The following is a 15,913-nucleotide window of genomic DNA, read 5'->3' as shown; positions in this document are numbered from 1 at the left end:
GTCGGCTCCTGCTGCCTTGTTGTTCTTCAGTCGGGTCACTGCTACTTGGACCTCATTCTGACTAGGATAGGGATTGGTTCTGCGGTATCCTCTTCGCCACCAACATCGGACACTAGCAGTTGGGTAAAATGATCTTTCTATATCCCCAGCATGTTATTTGTGTCAGTTACCAGATTTCCTTCTTTGTCTCTGCAGGAGGATGTGCCTACACCAAAGCCATCAGTTTGATGTTTAATTCTTTGGTAGAATTTCCGGACTTCATTCTGACTCCTGTACATCTCAATTCGCTTACACTCACACCTTTCCATTTCGTTTTTCTTTCTGCGGAATAAATGTTTCTCCTCTCTCCTTTTCTCCCGATACCTCTCCTTCATCTGGCGCATTGCTACTTGCAGGGTTGCTCTATATGCCGCATTCTTGGCTTCAATAGCATCTCGACAATCTTGGTCGTACCATGGGTTTCTTGGAGGAGGCTTCCCATACCCAAGTACGAATTTCGCGGCATTTTCCATGGAGTGGGCGATAGTTTGCCACTGCGCCATTATATCATCGGAACAAGGAGTGCTTTCATCAAGCATTTGGTTCAGTCGAGTGGAGTATGCCGCTGCCATTTGTTGTGTTTGCACCTTTTCAATGTCCAGCTTCCGTGTCGGATCGTACTTTCCTCGCCATGTTCTAACGGGTGCGAACCTTTGCTGCAACAAGGTAATGATCCGAATCTATATTCGCTCCACAGATCGATCGTACATCTAACACGCTGGATGAATGCCTTCCATCTATCACAACGTGATCAATTTGGTTTCTCATGCTTTGATCGGGCGACAGCCATGTGGCTTTGTGAATATTTTTTTGTTGAAATCTGGTGCTACTAACTACCATGTTTTTTGCCGCGGCGAAATCTATCAGCCTTAACCCATTACTGGACGTTATTTCGTGGAGGCTAAACTTTCCAACTGTTGGACCAAAAATGTCTTCCTTCCCTTATTTTCGCATTAAAATCTCCCAGAACGATTTTAATATCATGGGCGGGGCAGCGGGGCATATTCTCTCTCTAGGCGCTCGTAGAAAATTTCCTTGTTCTGCTCGTCTTTGTCTTCCGTCGGGGCATGGGCACAAATAAGGCTGATGTTGAAGACTTTGGCTTTTATGCGGATTATGGCTAGCCTCTCATCCCCCAGAGTAAAGCTGGAGACAAGGTGTTTCAGTCTCCGACTAACCACAAATCCACAGCCAAGTGCATGCCTTGTGTTATGGCTGCTATAGTATAGTTCGTCACCGTTTGGTGTTGTAGTGACGCCATTCCCAGTCCATCGCACTTCCTATAAGGCGGTAATATCTGCCTTGCACTTCTCTAATATATCCGCCAGCACGTATACTGTACCTTCTCTATAAAGAGTGCGGACATTCCAGGTGCAGATCCGCAAATCATGGTCCTTTTTTCGTTTGCGCGAGTCGTCAACGTTGTGGGGGTCCGTTTTTACTATTCCTTTGTTTCTCATAATAGTTCTCATAGTTTTCCGGGGGCGGGTTGCTGGCCCAGCGCCCCAACCTCATGGGTTTTGTGGGATGGCACATGTATCCCTCGTTGTGGCGAGCCGCTTGCTCCAAGGTCCGACACTCGCCTCCAGCCGCCCCTAACCTGGGATCAGAGGCTGATGTTGGCCATTGGTTATTTGAAGGCGCCAATAACCCGTCTTGTCATCTCACCTGACTCCTCACTGAGACTCTCCTCTCGAAAATAGCTGACTGCCCTCGGCCGCATTTGCAGCTACTCCGCATAAAAACTGAGCTTTCCACCATCCGCAACCTGTGGACGCGCCCGGTAGCTTTCAGCTAAGCTTACCGTGATAACTATGGACACCACATAAGTCGGAGCTCAAAGTTCCAGGCTGTGTGGTGCTCATAGTTATCCCGTATGGGCCGAGAAAATCCTTCCTGCTAAAATTCGTCGGAATCGGTTAACAAATGACAATTTTATTGCATTATTACTGGAAATCGGATGAACATATGGGAGCTATATCTAAATCTAAACCGATTTTTTCCAATTTCAATAGTCTTCGTTTCTAGGCCGAAAAACATGCCTGCACCAAATTTGAAGACGATCGGATGAAACTGCCACCTATACTTTTTACACAAATTAACCCGGTCAGACGGACAGACAGACAGACAGTCAGACGGACGTAGCTAAATCGAATCAGAAAGTGATTCTGAGTTAATCTGTATACTTATCAATGGGTCTATCTGTCTTCCTTCTGGGTGTTTCAAACAAATGCACTAAGTTATACTACCCTGTACCATAGTAGTGGTGTGGTACAGGGTAGTATAACCATGCCGATCGGCGTACCTACCAGTGAGTCTACTTTGTCCCATTCTTAGCGTTGCAAACAAATACCCTGTACCACAGTGGTGGTGTAGGGAATAAGACGTGCAAAACATAGGAGAATACATGCCGATTAGAGCGCACTTTATTCATACTCATGACCTACATAGGGAAAGTCATGAGAATACTGAAAGTGACAACAAATGTTGTGTAATAGCACTTTTGATGATGGCTTAGCATTCCCTCCATTTTTTCTGAAAGTTGGCCAACATTTTTATTTTATTGCATTAATTGGTATTATGAAAAACTTATTATAAAAACATTAATAAAGGTACTTTAATGCCTTTCATTTCAGTGTCAATTTTTTTTACTCAAATGAAAATCCCTATCATGGTTATGAATTAGTCGTCAAAAAGTTTTTTTTTTTTCGCTTTTCCTTCCCAAGCTTTGAGTTGACACTTGACGAAAAAGGATTTCATCTGTCAGTTAGCATCATCATCCGCACCATACCCTCACATCCCCATCAGAGTGTTCAGATCAGCGACCATGGCAAAATATCCTCATGACCTTTCTTAATGCACTGCTAATGACGTTGACATCCTGCTTTGCTCACAATTCATTACAATTATCCCTTTTTTGTGTTTGATAATCTTCCAATTAAGAATTTTAATCATTTCATAATGACGGCGACGACGAGAACGGCAACGACAACGACAACGACGTTGAAGAACTTTTCCATTTAAGGGACGAAAATGAAATTAAAATTTCTGTCCCACTTTATCGTCACAAAATGTCAAAGTTAGCGAAAAACTTGTTTCATTTCGACAATTTTTTTTTTTAAGTTGGTTACTTTTTTTTTTGTTCTTTTTTTGGCCAAATCTTCATTTTCGTGACAGTATGCACGAACAAAAACGATACTCCATTGACAGATGCGAAGCGGCAACATTGTGGCCTTGTTGTGATGAGGGGGCCAACAACTGGAGCAACAGCAGCAGCTTCAGCAACATCACGTCTTGAAATATGCCGCGTACAAAGAACTGTCAAATTAGGTTTCGCGAATTTGTTTAGAGTTTTTTGTGTGTATGCATCTAACTTTGTCAAATTATATTCCGCGTTGAGTTTGTTGGAAAATCCTAAGGACATTTGTAACGCTAATGCACTCATACATGCATGTTTTTAACAAGCGTTCCGTTGAATATTGAGAATCAAATTTGGCTTACGCTTCCTGTATTTTACACGTGGTTAAAAATGAAGGAAAGAAGTAAATTCAAACAAATTCTTGGTATGGTACATCATTTTTATGCCCACCACCGAAGGATGGGGGTATATTCATTTTGTCATTCCGTTTTCAACACATCGAAATATCCATTTCCGACCCTTGATCAGCGTAAAAATCTAAGACGATCTAGACATGTCCGTCCGTCTGTCCGTCTGTCTGTTGAAATCACGCTACAGTCTTTAAAAATAGAGATATTGAGCTGAAATTTTGCACAGATTCTTTTTTTGTCCATAAGCAGGTAAAGTTCGAAGATTGGCTATATCGGACTATATCTTGATATAGCCCCCATGTAGACCGATTTGCCGATTTTGGGTCTTAGGCCAATAAACGCCACATTTATTATCCGATTTTGTTAAAATTTGGGACAGTGAGTTCTGTTAGGCCCGACGACATCCTTCGTTAATTTGGCCCAGATCGGTCCTAATGGACTTGAAACCCAAAGATATGCGGACTTGGATTAACGATGTTAGTTCCTTAATTAAAACAAAAAAAAAAAAGTAAGAGTGTGCTAAGTTCGGCCGGGCCGAATCTTATATACCCTCCACCATGGATGGCATTTGTCGAGTTCTTTGCGCGGCATCTCTTTTTAGGCAAACAAAGAATATTGAATAAGAACTGTTACGCTATTGGAAATATATCAAGTTGTAGTCCGATTCGGACCGTAAGTGAATTGAGTGTTAAAGACCATAGTAGAAGTCATTTTGTAATATTTCAGTCCATTCGGATAAGAATTGCGCATTCTAGTGGCTCAAGAAATCAAGACCCAATACCAGTTTATAAGGCAGGTCTATTAGATTATTGGCCGATTTGAACCATACTTAGCACAGTTGTTGGAAGTCATAAAAAAATACCTCATGCGCCCTCTAGTGGCTCAAGAAGTCAAAATCCAAGATCGGTATATATGGCAGCTATATCAGGTTATTCTCTGATTTGGGCCATACCTTACACAATTGTTGGAAGTTATAATAAACAACTTCATGCAAAGTTTCAACCAAATCGGATAAGTATTGCGCCCTCTATTCACTCAAAAAGTCAAGATCCAAGATCGGTTTATATCGTAGTTATGTCAGGTCATGAACCGATTTGAATCATACTTGTTCATACGTAGTTTGAGTTCGAAGATGGGCTATGTCGGACTATATCTATTTACAGCCCTATGTAGACTGATCCGCCGATCTAATGTCTTAGGCCCATTAAAACCACATTTATTATCCGATTACACGCTGAATTAGTTAAGACCGGAGGCGACACGCTGCTAAGGCGTATGCATCGGCTTATCTGTGCAATCTGGCTAGAAGAACGCATACCCGATGATTGGAACCATAGCATACTATGTCCCGTACACTAGAAAAGAGATAAAACGGAATGCGGCAACTACAGTGGAATAAGTCTCCTTTCCATTGCATACAAGTTACTCTCGAGCGTATTGTGTGAAATATTAAAACCTTAAGTCAATGAGATAATTGGGCCCTATCAATGCGGCTTTAGAACTGGTAAATCCGCCCTGGACCTGCACCAAATCCTGGAAAAGACCCGAGAAGGACAAATCAACACCTACCAACTCTTTGTTAACTACAAAACCGCTTTCAATACCCCTATATGTTCAAAGGTACTTTCAGCCATGTTTGAGTTTGGTATCCCTGCAAAATTAATAAGACTCTGCAGGACGACACTTGCTGATACGCGTTCTCCAGTAAGAATGGAAAGAATCTCTCCGAACCATTTAATACCAAACGAGGTTTCAGACGAGGAGACAGCCTACCGTGTGATCTTTTTAATATCCTGCTGGAGAAGATTATACGAGATGCAGATGTGAATAGATATGGCATACTAATCACAAGAGAACACATGCTTCTCGCCTATGTCGACGACATCGATATCATAGGTCGGTCACCGAAAGTAGTAACTGCAGCCTTTGAAAGAATCGAAAGAGAGTCAGTGAAAATGGGTCTGGCAGTAAACGGAGATAAGACGAAATGAATGGTTTCAACTCCCAAAAAGCCTTGCACAACCGAGCAGATGAAGAAAGTGGAGAAAGTTGGGAACCACAACTTTGAGACAGTCAGTAACTTTATTTACCTCGGCAGCGCCGTAACCGAAACGAATGACACCAGTTTTGAGATTAAGCAAAGAATAATACTGGCAAACAGATGCTACTTTGAACTAAGTAAGTAGTTTAGAAACAAGGCCACCTCTCGACAGACGAAGATTACACTATACACGACTGATACTACCCGTGCTGTTATATGGTTCTGAAGCATGGGTACTTGCGAAAGCAGAGTGCTTGGAGTATTTGAGAGAAAGATTCTTCGTAAAATATATGGACCAGTTTGCGTTAACGGAGAATATAGGCGATGTATGAACCACGAGCTGCATGACGACGATAGCATAGTTACACGCATCGAAATACAAATACGAATATTCTACCATAGCCAATTAAAAAAAAATAAATAAATAAAAAATCCACCAATCTCTCTATTTAAGGTCTTGGGCTCATAAAAGGCGCATTTATTGTCCGATTTCCCCGAAATTTATGACAGTGGGTTGTGTTAGGCTCTTCGACATCCAACTTCAGGTTGGTCCAGATCGGTTCAGATTTGGATATAGCTGCCATATAGACCGATCTCTCGGTTTAAGGTTTTGGCCCCATAAAGGGCGCATTTATTGTCCGATTTCGCTAAAATTCAGGACAGTGACTTATGTTAGGCATGTCGTATATGGTTCAGATCGGTTTATATTTCGATATAGCTACTAAAAAGAACAATATTTTGTTATACAAAATTGAACAATGACTTGTATTTATTTATAAAAAAAAATCTTTTATATTAGATTTTTTTTTTTTTTTTCAGTGTACCTATTACTAGCTGCAGAATATTCTTGCGAAATAACAAAATGTCCGCTCCACTCAACTTACCGACCTTTGGACAAGAACGAACCACAGCTTAATTTCAGTTCCATATGTCTGTTTTTAAGTACTAAATCTTCGTTTTAATGCCAATGTACTTCAAATTTCCCGAGAAAATTTGAAAAATTTCAAAATCAAACGCAGTCCACCCATTATTATTGGCATTCTTTTAATCTCATTAAACACAAATAATATACATATGTATATTTCTAACAAAATAAAAACCCATAATACAACAAATAATACAATAGCAATTTCAATTAAATTTCTAACAGTCTTGAGTACTTCTTATTCTATAGGAATTTGTTTTATGAATCATTTGGCAAATGTGGCTGATATTCCTCCTCATAGTACGAGTTGGCAATTTCTTCGGGTTGAATTGGGGAAGCACGGCGGATTATTCTAAAAATTACCGGACTTGTGGAGTCATCACCTGAAGTGTAGTTTTCTTCATATAATGGAGAATTTGAGTTGAATTTATGCACGGGTGACCTGGTGTTCTCGTGATAAAGTGAAGGTCCTGGCAGAGATTCATATTCACTGTAGATGGCCTGTTTGGCTCGTTCAATATCTTCGGGGGTGCGATATTTGACAAAATGAACATTGGGCTTCTGGCCCACACTTTGGCGTATTTCATCAAGTTGACTCAACAGTCCTGCGGCATTTGTGTCCCGCCTCAACAGATAGATATTAAGGCTATCCTTTTTGGCCAATTGTTCGGCTGTTAAGGAGAAAATATTCTTCTCTGGTGTGCGTATAAAAACCACACGTTGGGGTCGAACTATGGTCGTTAGACGTTGGACATCATTATTGTCATCAAAATTCTCGGGTGCCGAAAAGGAGTAATACTCTGTTTCGGGTATGACAACCACCTTCTCTGTGGTTTGATATTCGGAAGCTACCGGGGCGTATGCGTCATCTTGCATCAGCTGCGCTGTAACAGGATAATATTCGGCAACTGTTGAGTTGACCATAATAAAACCCAACAGACCTAAAATCTAAAGAGAGAAATGAGCATGTTAGAATTTTTTTTTCCATTTTTTAGTCAGGCTAAATAATCGATTATGGTAATGCCAAACTCACCATAAATTCACGCATTTCGAATTGTTGTGACAGTCAAACACAACAGTTTGGTGTTATAAACTCATTTAATACACCATTAAATATATCAGCACACTTTTATACCCATATATAAAAAATCGACAATGATCTTCTGTGATTTTTTTTTATGACAATGCCAACAACGACAACAACTACACCAAAAGGGCAAACTGCCGTAGCACCTCGAAGAGGTGGAAGTCTTCGAAACAATAGGAACTGTTGCAACTGCTCTGCTTTGCTTATCCACTCTGCGGACGGATCGGTTGTTGTTGGCAAATGACGGGCTTCCATATATCATGCCGTAATAATGATGATGATCTACATTAAATTGTTTCAAAACATGCCATTGCGATGAGATGGCGCTAAACTACGTGGGTAGCTTGATGAGTTTTCAGGCTCTATTCATAGCATTAGTGGGAGTTGTGGGGGTGTTTGCATACAAGCCAAATAAAGACATAAAATCAATAAAAAAAATCCATTAATTGAGTAGACGTTTATGATGAATTCAAATTTATGACTGATCTTCAAAATCGAAGGAGGTCCGGTTATCTTCCTAATGAATTTCCTTCAATCAAAGCGAATGATTAGGTCGTTAAACGGCAGCTGACATAAAAATATGGAAAAGGCTTATGATGTCTTCATATACCAAGGTCACGTATAATACTCGAAATGCTCAAATAAGTGCCAAAGCAAAATTTTAATGTTATAGAAATAGATGGGTAATAAAATGATATTATCAAGCATCTGCGGGTGTCGCATAAACGGTAGTTCTCTATACACCCACCATCATAGGATGTACCATTCACCCTTAGACTGTGGATACTAAGTTAGTTAACATCCGTGTATTACACTTCGAGATATAGGACTATGATTCTATAAAGAAAACATGTTCTTGATTGCCATGATCCATCTAAAGTTGTCTGCATTCGGGATCTCCACAAATTTTCTGTCTAAAAACGCTTTGAAATAAAATCTTCTTCTTGATACAGGGTTTGATGGTATTGTAAATGGTCCCCATCATTCGATGTAATTGCTCCTAGTGCCTAGCGTCCGTAGCCCTTGTTGTATCTGGACTGGTTCTGCGAGGTACAACCCCCAGAGAGGAGAAAGTGAGATTCAAGCGGATTCAAGAGCTCGGTCGAAAGACGCAGGAAACTGGAAACTGTGCTTGGCGACGTTTCGCCTGGGTTGTCTTGGAGGATGTTGAAGAACGAGTGGAAATGGGAGGCAGAGATGAGATCCGTCGAACAAGTGTTGCGCAGGAAGAAGATAGACCTAGACGCAGTGGCGTAGACACAAAAAATATGGTATGAATAATCACCAGATATCATATGGGGTCCACCTCGAAGTAGTGTGAAAGCGTTCCGAGGTGAAATTTATAACCGGGAGTGACACAGTCTGGGTTTTTAGCAGGTACAGCATACGACGACAAACGTACTCGTCAGATACGAATGGCATTTTACCATTCTGGCACGAAAAGTAATACCTCCCATTTAAACTAATAGGCTGATTTGACTTCTTGATCTTCAGATAAGGGATCTTCATTTAATAGTCTACACCATTTGGCGAGCCTCTGGGCGACATCTATTGGTCGAAATTATTTACGAGCCAGAAAACCTCACAAATGTTGTCTGCACTTGTGTTGGTATAACCAACTTTGAAAGTTTTTCCAAATCATCTCGTCAGCACTTGAATTTAGGTGATCAGCGTCATAGATATGGATATGCTAACGTTTGAATGACCCGGCCGATACGGGATGACTATGAGCACCACACAGGCTGGAACTTTGAGCTCCGACTTGTGTGGTGCCCATCGTTATCACGGGAAGCTTAGCTGAAAGCTATTGGGCACGTCCACAGGTTGCGGATGGTGGAAAGCTCCGTTTTTATGCGGAGTAGCTGCAAATGCGGCCGCGGGCAGTCAGCGATTTTCGAAAGGAGAGTCTCAATGAGGAGTCTGGTGGCACTGGCTCTTAATTAAAAACCTGAGTGCCAATGATACTCGAGATGCCAAGGCGAGTTATTGGCGCCTTCAAATATCCAATGGCCAACATCAGCGTCTGTTTTCAGGTAAGGGGCTGCTGGCGGTGAGCGTCGGATCTTGGAGCAAGCGGCTCGCCACAACGAGGGATACGTGTGCAATCCCACAAACCCATCCAGTTGGGGCGCTGGGCCAGTAACCCGACCCCGGAAAACTGAGAACTACTATGAGAAACAAAGCAATAAAAAAAACGGACCCCCACAACGTTGACGACTCGCGCAAACGAAAAAAGGACCATGATTTGCGGATCTGCACCTGGAATGTCCGCACTCTTTACAGAGAAGGTGCAGTATTAGAGAAGTGCAAGGTAGATATTACCGCCTTATAGGAAGTGCGATGGACTGGGAATGGCGTCACTACAACACCAAACGGTGACGAACTGTACTATAGCTGCCATAGCACCAGGCATGAATTTGGCTGTGGATTTGTGTTTAGTCGGAGACAGAAACACCTTGTCTCCAGCTTTACTCCGGTGGATGAGAGGCTAGCCACAATCCGCATAAAAGCCAAATTCTTCAACATCAATTCTTTGTGCCCATGCCCCGCCGAAAACAAAGACGAGCAGACCAAGCATATTTTCTACCAGCGCCTAGAGAGAGAATATGACCGCTGCCCCGCCCATGTTATTAGAATCGTTCTGGGAGATTTTAATGCGAAAATAGGGAAGGAAGACATTTTTGGTCGGAAAGTTTAGCCTCCACGAGATAACGTCCAGTAATGGGTTGAGGCTGATGTACGATCGATCCGTGGAGCGAATATAGATTCACCCTGTTGCAGCAAAGGTTCGCACGCGTTTGAACATGGCGAGGAAAGTACGATCTGACACTGCACAGAAGCTGGACAAGCAAACACAACAAATGGCAGCGGCATACTCCACTCGACTGACCCAACTGCTTGATGAAAGCACTTCTTGTTCCGACGATATAATGGCGCAGTGGCAAACTATTGCCCATTCCATGGAAAATGCCGCGAAATCCGTACTTGGGTACCGAAACCCTCCTCCAAGAAACCCATGGTACGACCAAGAGTGTCGAGATGCTACTGAAGCCAAGAATTAGGTAGAGAGCAGTAGCATCAGTACCAACGCACAAGATGAAGAAGAGGTATCGGGAGAAAAGGAGAGAGGAGAAACGTCTATTCTGCAGAAAGAAAAAGGAAATGGAAAGACGTGAGTGTTAGCGAATTGAGATGTACAGGAGTCAGATTGAAGTCCGGAAATTCTACCTATGAATTAAACATCAAACCGATGGCTTTGGTGCAGGCACATCCTCCTGCAGAGCCAAAGAAGGAAATCTGGTAACTGACACAGATAACATGCTGAGGATATGGAAAGAACACTTTACCCAACTGCTAATGGTTGATGTTGGCGGCGAAGAGGATACCGCAGAAGCAATCCCTGATGATGGTTTAGAATGTTTACCTCCTTGTCAGAAAGAGGTCCAAGTAGCACTAACCCGACTAAAGAACAACAAGGCAGTAGGAGCCGACGGGTTACCCGCTGAACTATTTAAGACCGGAAGCGACACGCTGATAAGGCGTACGCATCAGCTTATCTGGCTAGAAGAACGCATACCCGATGATTGGAACCCCAGTATACTATATCCCGTACACAAGAAATGAGACAAGACGAAATGTGCCAACTACAGAGGAATAAGTCTCCTCCCCATCGCATACAAGATGCTCTCGAGCGAACTGTGCGAAAGATTAAAACCTAAAGTCAATGAGATAATTGGGCCCTATCAATGCGGCTTTAGACCTGGTAAATCCACCCTAGACCAGATATTCACACTGCGCCAAATCCTGGAAAAGACCCGAGAAGGACAAATCAACACCTACCATCTCTTTGTTGACTACAAAGCCGACTTCGATACTCTTTTACGTTCAAAGATATTTCAAGCCATGCCTGAGTTTGGTATCCCTGCAAAATTAATAAGACTCTGCAGTGTGACACTTGCTGATACGCGCTCCTCAGTAAGAATAGGAAAGAATCTCTCCGAACCATTTAATACCAAACGAAGTTTCAGACAAGGAGACAACCTATAGTATGATCTCATTAATATCCTGCTGGAGTAGATTATACGAGATGCAGATGTGAATAGATATGGCACACTTATCACTAGAGAACACATCCTACTCGCCTATGCCGACGACATCGATATCATAGGTCGGTCACCGAAAGTAGTAACTGCAGCCTTTGAAAGAATCGAAAGAGAGTCTGTGAAAATGGGTCTGGCAGTAAATGGAGATAAGACGAAATGGATGGTTTCCACTCCCAAAAAGCCTTGCACAAACGAGCAGATAAAGAACATGGAGAAAGTTGGGAACCACAACTTTGACACAGTCAGTAACTTTATCTACCTCGGCACCGCCGTAACCGAAACAAATGACACCAGTTTTGAGATTAAGCGAAGAATAATACTGGCAAACAGATGCTACTTTGGACTAAGTAAGCAGTTTAGAAACAAGACCACCTTTCGACAGACGAAGATTACACTATACAAGACACTGATACTACCCGTGCTGTTATATGGTTCTGAAGCATCGGTACTTGTGAAAGCAGATGAGGCATGCTTGGAGTATTGAGAGAAAGATTCTTCGTAAAATATATGGACCAGTTTGCGTTAACGGAGAATATAGGCGACGTATGAACCATGAGCAGATGAGGCAGTGCTTGGAGTATTGAGAGAAAGATTCTTCGTAAAATATATGGACTAGTTTGCGTTAACGGAGAATATAGGCGACGTATGAACCATGAGCTGTATGACGACGATAGCATAGTTATACGCATCAAAATACAACGGCTGCGTTGGCAAGGTCATTTTGTCGGAATGGATGAAGAAGCTCCAGCAAAGAAGTCTTTTGAAGGCAAACACGGTGGTACAAACCGGGAAGACCAAAAGCTCGATGGAAAGATCAAGTTGTGGGAGTCACCTCTAAACCTGGTGTCAGAGATTTTAGAATAAGCGCAGAAGATAGAGGCGCTTGGAACGCTATTCTACGTTCGGCTAGTGGAACTAATATTTTGTCATAGCCAATTAAAGTAAGTAAGTAAAGTAACGTTTGAATGAAGCGTCTCGGGATCGTAAAGGAATTTGGCAGCAATATTGTTTAACCAATATCGTCTGAATCGATCTTTAGCTTGATAAAGCTCCCATACAAACCGATCTCCCGATTTTGCTTCATGAACCCCTACAAGTCACAATTCGTATCCGAATGAACTGAAGAATCACACATTGACTTCTACAATGTTCAGCATTCATTTATGGTCCGAATCGGACTATAGCTTGATATAGCTTCAATAGCATTACAGTTCTTATTCAATATTCTTTGTTTGCCTAAAAAGAGATACCGCGCATAGAACTCGACAAATGCGATCCATGGTGGAGGCCATATAAGATTCGGCCCGGCCAAACTTAGCACGCTCTTACTTGTTTTTTAACTATTGGTATGCTTATGCGGAAGGAATTTCCTTCCAGGACATCATCATGTAAAAGAAATTAGAAACGGTGCTTAAACTAAGTATTGGGTTGCCCAAAAAGTAATTGCGGATTTTTCATATAGTCGGCGTTGACAAATTTTTTCACAGCTTGTGACTCTGTAATTGCATTCTTTCTTCTGTCAGTTATCAGCTGTGACTTTTAGCTTGCTTTAGAAAAAAAGTGTAAAAAAAGTATATTTGCTAAAAGTTCATTCTAAGTTTTATTAAAAATGCATTTACTTTTTTTTAAAAATCCGCAATTACTTTTTGGGCAACCCAATAGTTATAAGGTTTTCATGAGTTTACCTTTCTGGTTGTTTGGTAATGAGGGTTTTTTCTTCCGATCTGGGACACATGCGAGTCCGTATACTGCTACGGACATAAATCGCTGTGCCGTCTGCCGCGTAGTCTATCAGCCTTTAACGCCTTATTCTCCTCAAGATAAATAAAAGAAGCAGGAGTTGTCCTCTGATACACAAATAGCATCCAAACCTGAATTCTCAACAATAAACCGAAGTTCATCAATCATATTATTCAAGCTCTGGGCGTTCCCATTATCCCCACTTTAAGTTGTTCCAGCAAAATATTTTGCTGTTTTTATCCAACAAATTTCTCTGTGTGCCTCTAAAGGTCGCTTTTCTAATCCAAAATTTTGCACAGAGATCTGATATGACTACCAATAACTAAACCATTTATGACCCAAAACCTGATGTAGCTCCCATGTAAACCCAACATTTTTGGTGTTTTACTAACAAATTTCTCTCAATATACACTTTTGAAAAGATTTTCTCAAAACTTGCTTCATATTATTTCATTACCATCTGAAAACCTTTGAATTATCCAATTTCAGCTTATACGATATGTAGGTGTCTTTTTTTTACCTATTTGTTAAAAATAAAATTAACTTGGTTCTTATTTTTCTTTTTTTTAGGATCCCGACTAATCCCCATATATACATTACAGTTTCTTGACTTCTTTCGGAGAAATGGTAAGTCTTTACTTAATCCCATATTTTTTACATTTGTTTCCCTTGCCTATAAATATTCGCACTTTTACAAATCTCCACTGCTTTTGCACTTTTGACGCATCCCACGCATAATTTAAATCCAATCATAATCTGCATGCTAAACCATCTTGCCTAAAGGCATTATCGTTGACACAACACATCGTCGATGCTACCAACTGATGGCCCCGGGGTCGCAAAAAAGCAATAAAACTGAAATCGCATCTGCCAAAATAACACCTACATCTCGGGTCAATGAAGACCTAGCAGCTCCATAATGATGAGGTCTAAGAATACCACTTTGTTTATTACGCGGTGTGGCCAAATTAATGCGCATAATATTTGGATCATTTGAATAGCGGCTCGACAATTTCGTTGCGAATATAATTTATACCGTCCAGATAAACTGACTACAATTATACATAATTTGATCGTAAAGTGTTCAGACACTTGGTGTAGTCGCGCCATGTGCCGATGGACCCTTCACAATACCTCCGAAATTGATTTTTATTACTTTGTCTTTTGGCTTTATTGACGTTATCATGATTGTCACTTTTATGGGTTTTTATATTGGTTTTGTTTTCTCTTGCGACGAAAATGGCTGCTGCTGTGTCTTTGTTTGGGTCTGTTTTTTTTTTTGAATTTTACGAATTAATTATTGTTTTAGTGAAGTTTTACGATTTTGATGATTGGATACAAAAGATCTTGGCTATTCGCTAAACACTGGCGATCAATGAGCATGTGATGCAGTTAATGCTACCGATTTCACAGAAAGCTGTAAAAATTTCATCGACAACACTACATCCGTACAGTGTGAGCCATTAATGTGCATACAAATTTTGATTGTGTGTCTATTAAGACAATGCTTGTTAGATTGGCGAAGTCACAAATAGTACACAGAGAAAAAAGTTGTGCAAAAGTTGAAGATTTTTCCTTGCTCGAAGGATTTTAGCATGATTACGAGCAAAAGAACCAAAACTTCAATATAAAGATGTTGTGTTTAAATTTTAGTTGTTATATACTAAGAGACACAACCATCCGTTTTGAATTCCGATCGCTGATGGATTATCATTTTACTCCACAGATGATAGTCTAACTATTAATTTTTGAAAAAATCGTTTTTATACCTTTTACCATAGGCCACCGCAGCGAAGATTATAGGATGTCCGCCTATGACGCTGACTGCCTGGTTTCGAGTCCTGAATATAAGACAAAATTTTCAGCTGGCAACATTTGTGAGGAATTAAGCAATTCGAAAGATTGGTATGGCAGCCATTTTGCCCAAAGAGGGGTCACACTGCAGCAAGCCATTCGGACTCGGCAAGCCATTGACTTCTTGAGCCACCAGAGGACGCAATTCATATCCGATTTGGCTGACATTTTGCACGAGATATTTTGTTATAATATTCAACAACTGTGTCATGTAGCTGTCATATAATCCGATCTGGGATCTTGACTTCTTATCTGATTTGGGTGAAATTTGTACAACATGACCTTCAGCATACGTGTCAAATATGGCTGAAATTTTACACAATGACTTCTACTATGGTCTCCAACATTCATTTCATTATGGTCCGAATCTGACCATACCTTGATATAGCTCCAATAGCAATTTTTTCTTTCATCCCTTCCTTTATTTTGTTTGCCTTAAAAGAGACACCGGGAAAAGAACTCGACAAATGCGATCCATGGTGGAGGGTATATAAGATTCGGCCCGGCACGCTTTTACTATTGTTTACTTTCTCCTAAGCGCGGCGCCCCAACCGCATGGGTTTTGTGGGATCGCA

The sequence above is a fragment of the Stomoxys calcitrans genome, chromosome 2 (genome assembly GCF_963082655.1).
Source record: "Stomoxys calcitrans chromosome 2, idStoCalc2.1, whole genome shotgun sequence".
In the NCBI taxonomy this organism is placed as follows: domain Eukaryota; kingdom Metazoa; phylum Arthropoda; class Insecta; order Diptera; family Muscidae; genus Stomoxys; species Stomoxys calcitrans.
This window is presented reverse-complemented; position numbering follows the sequence as displayed.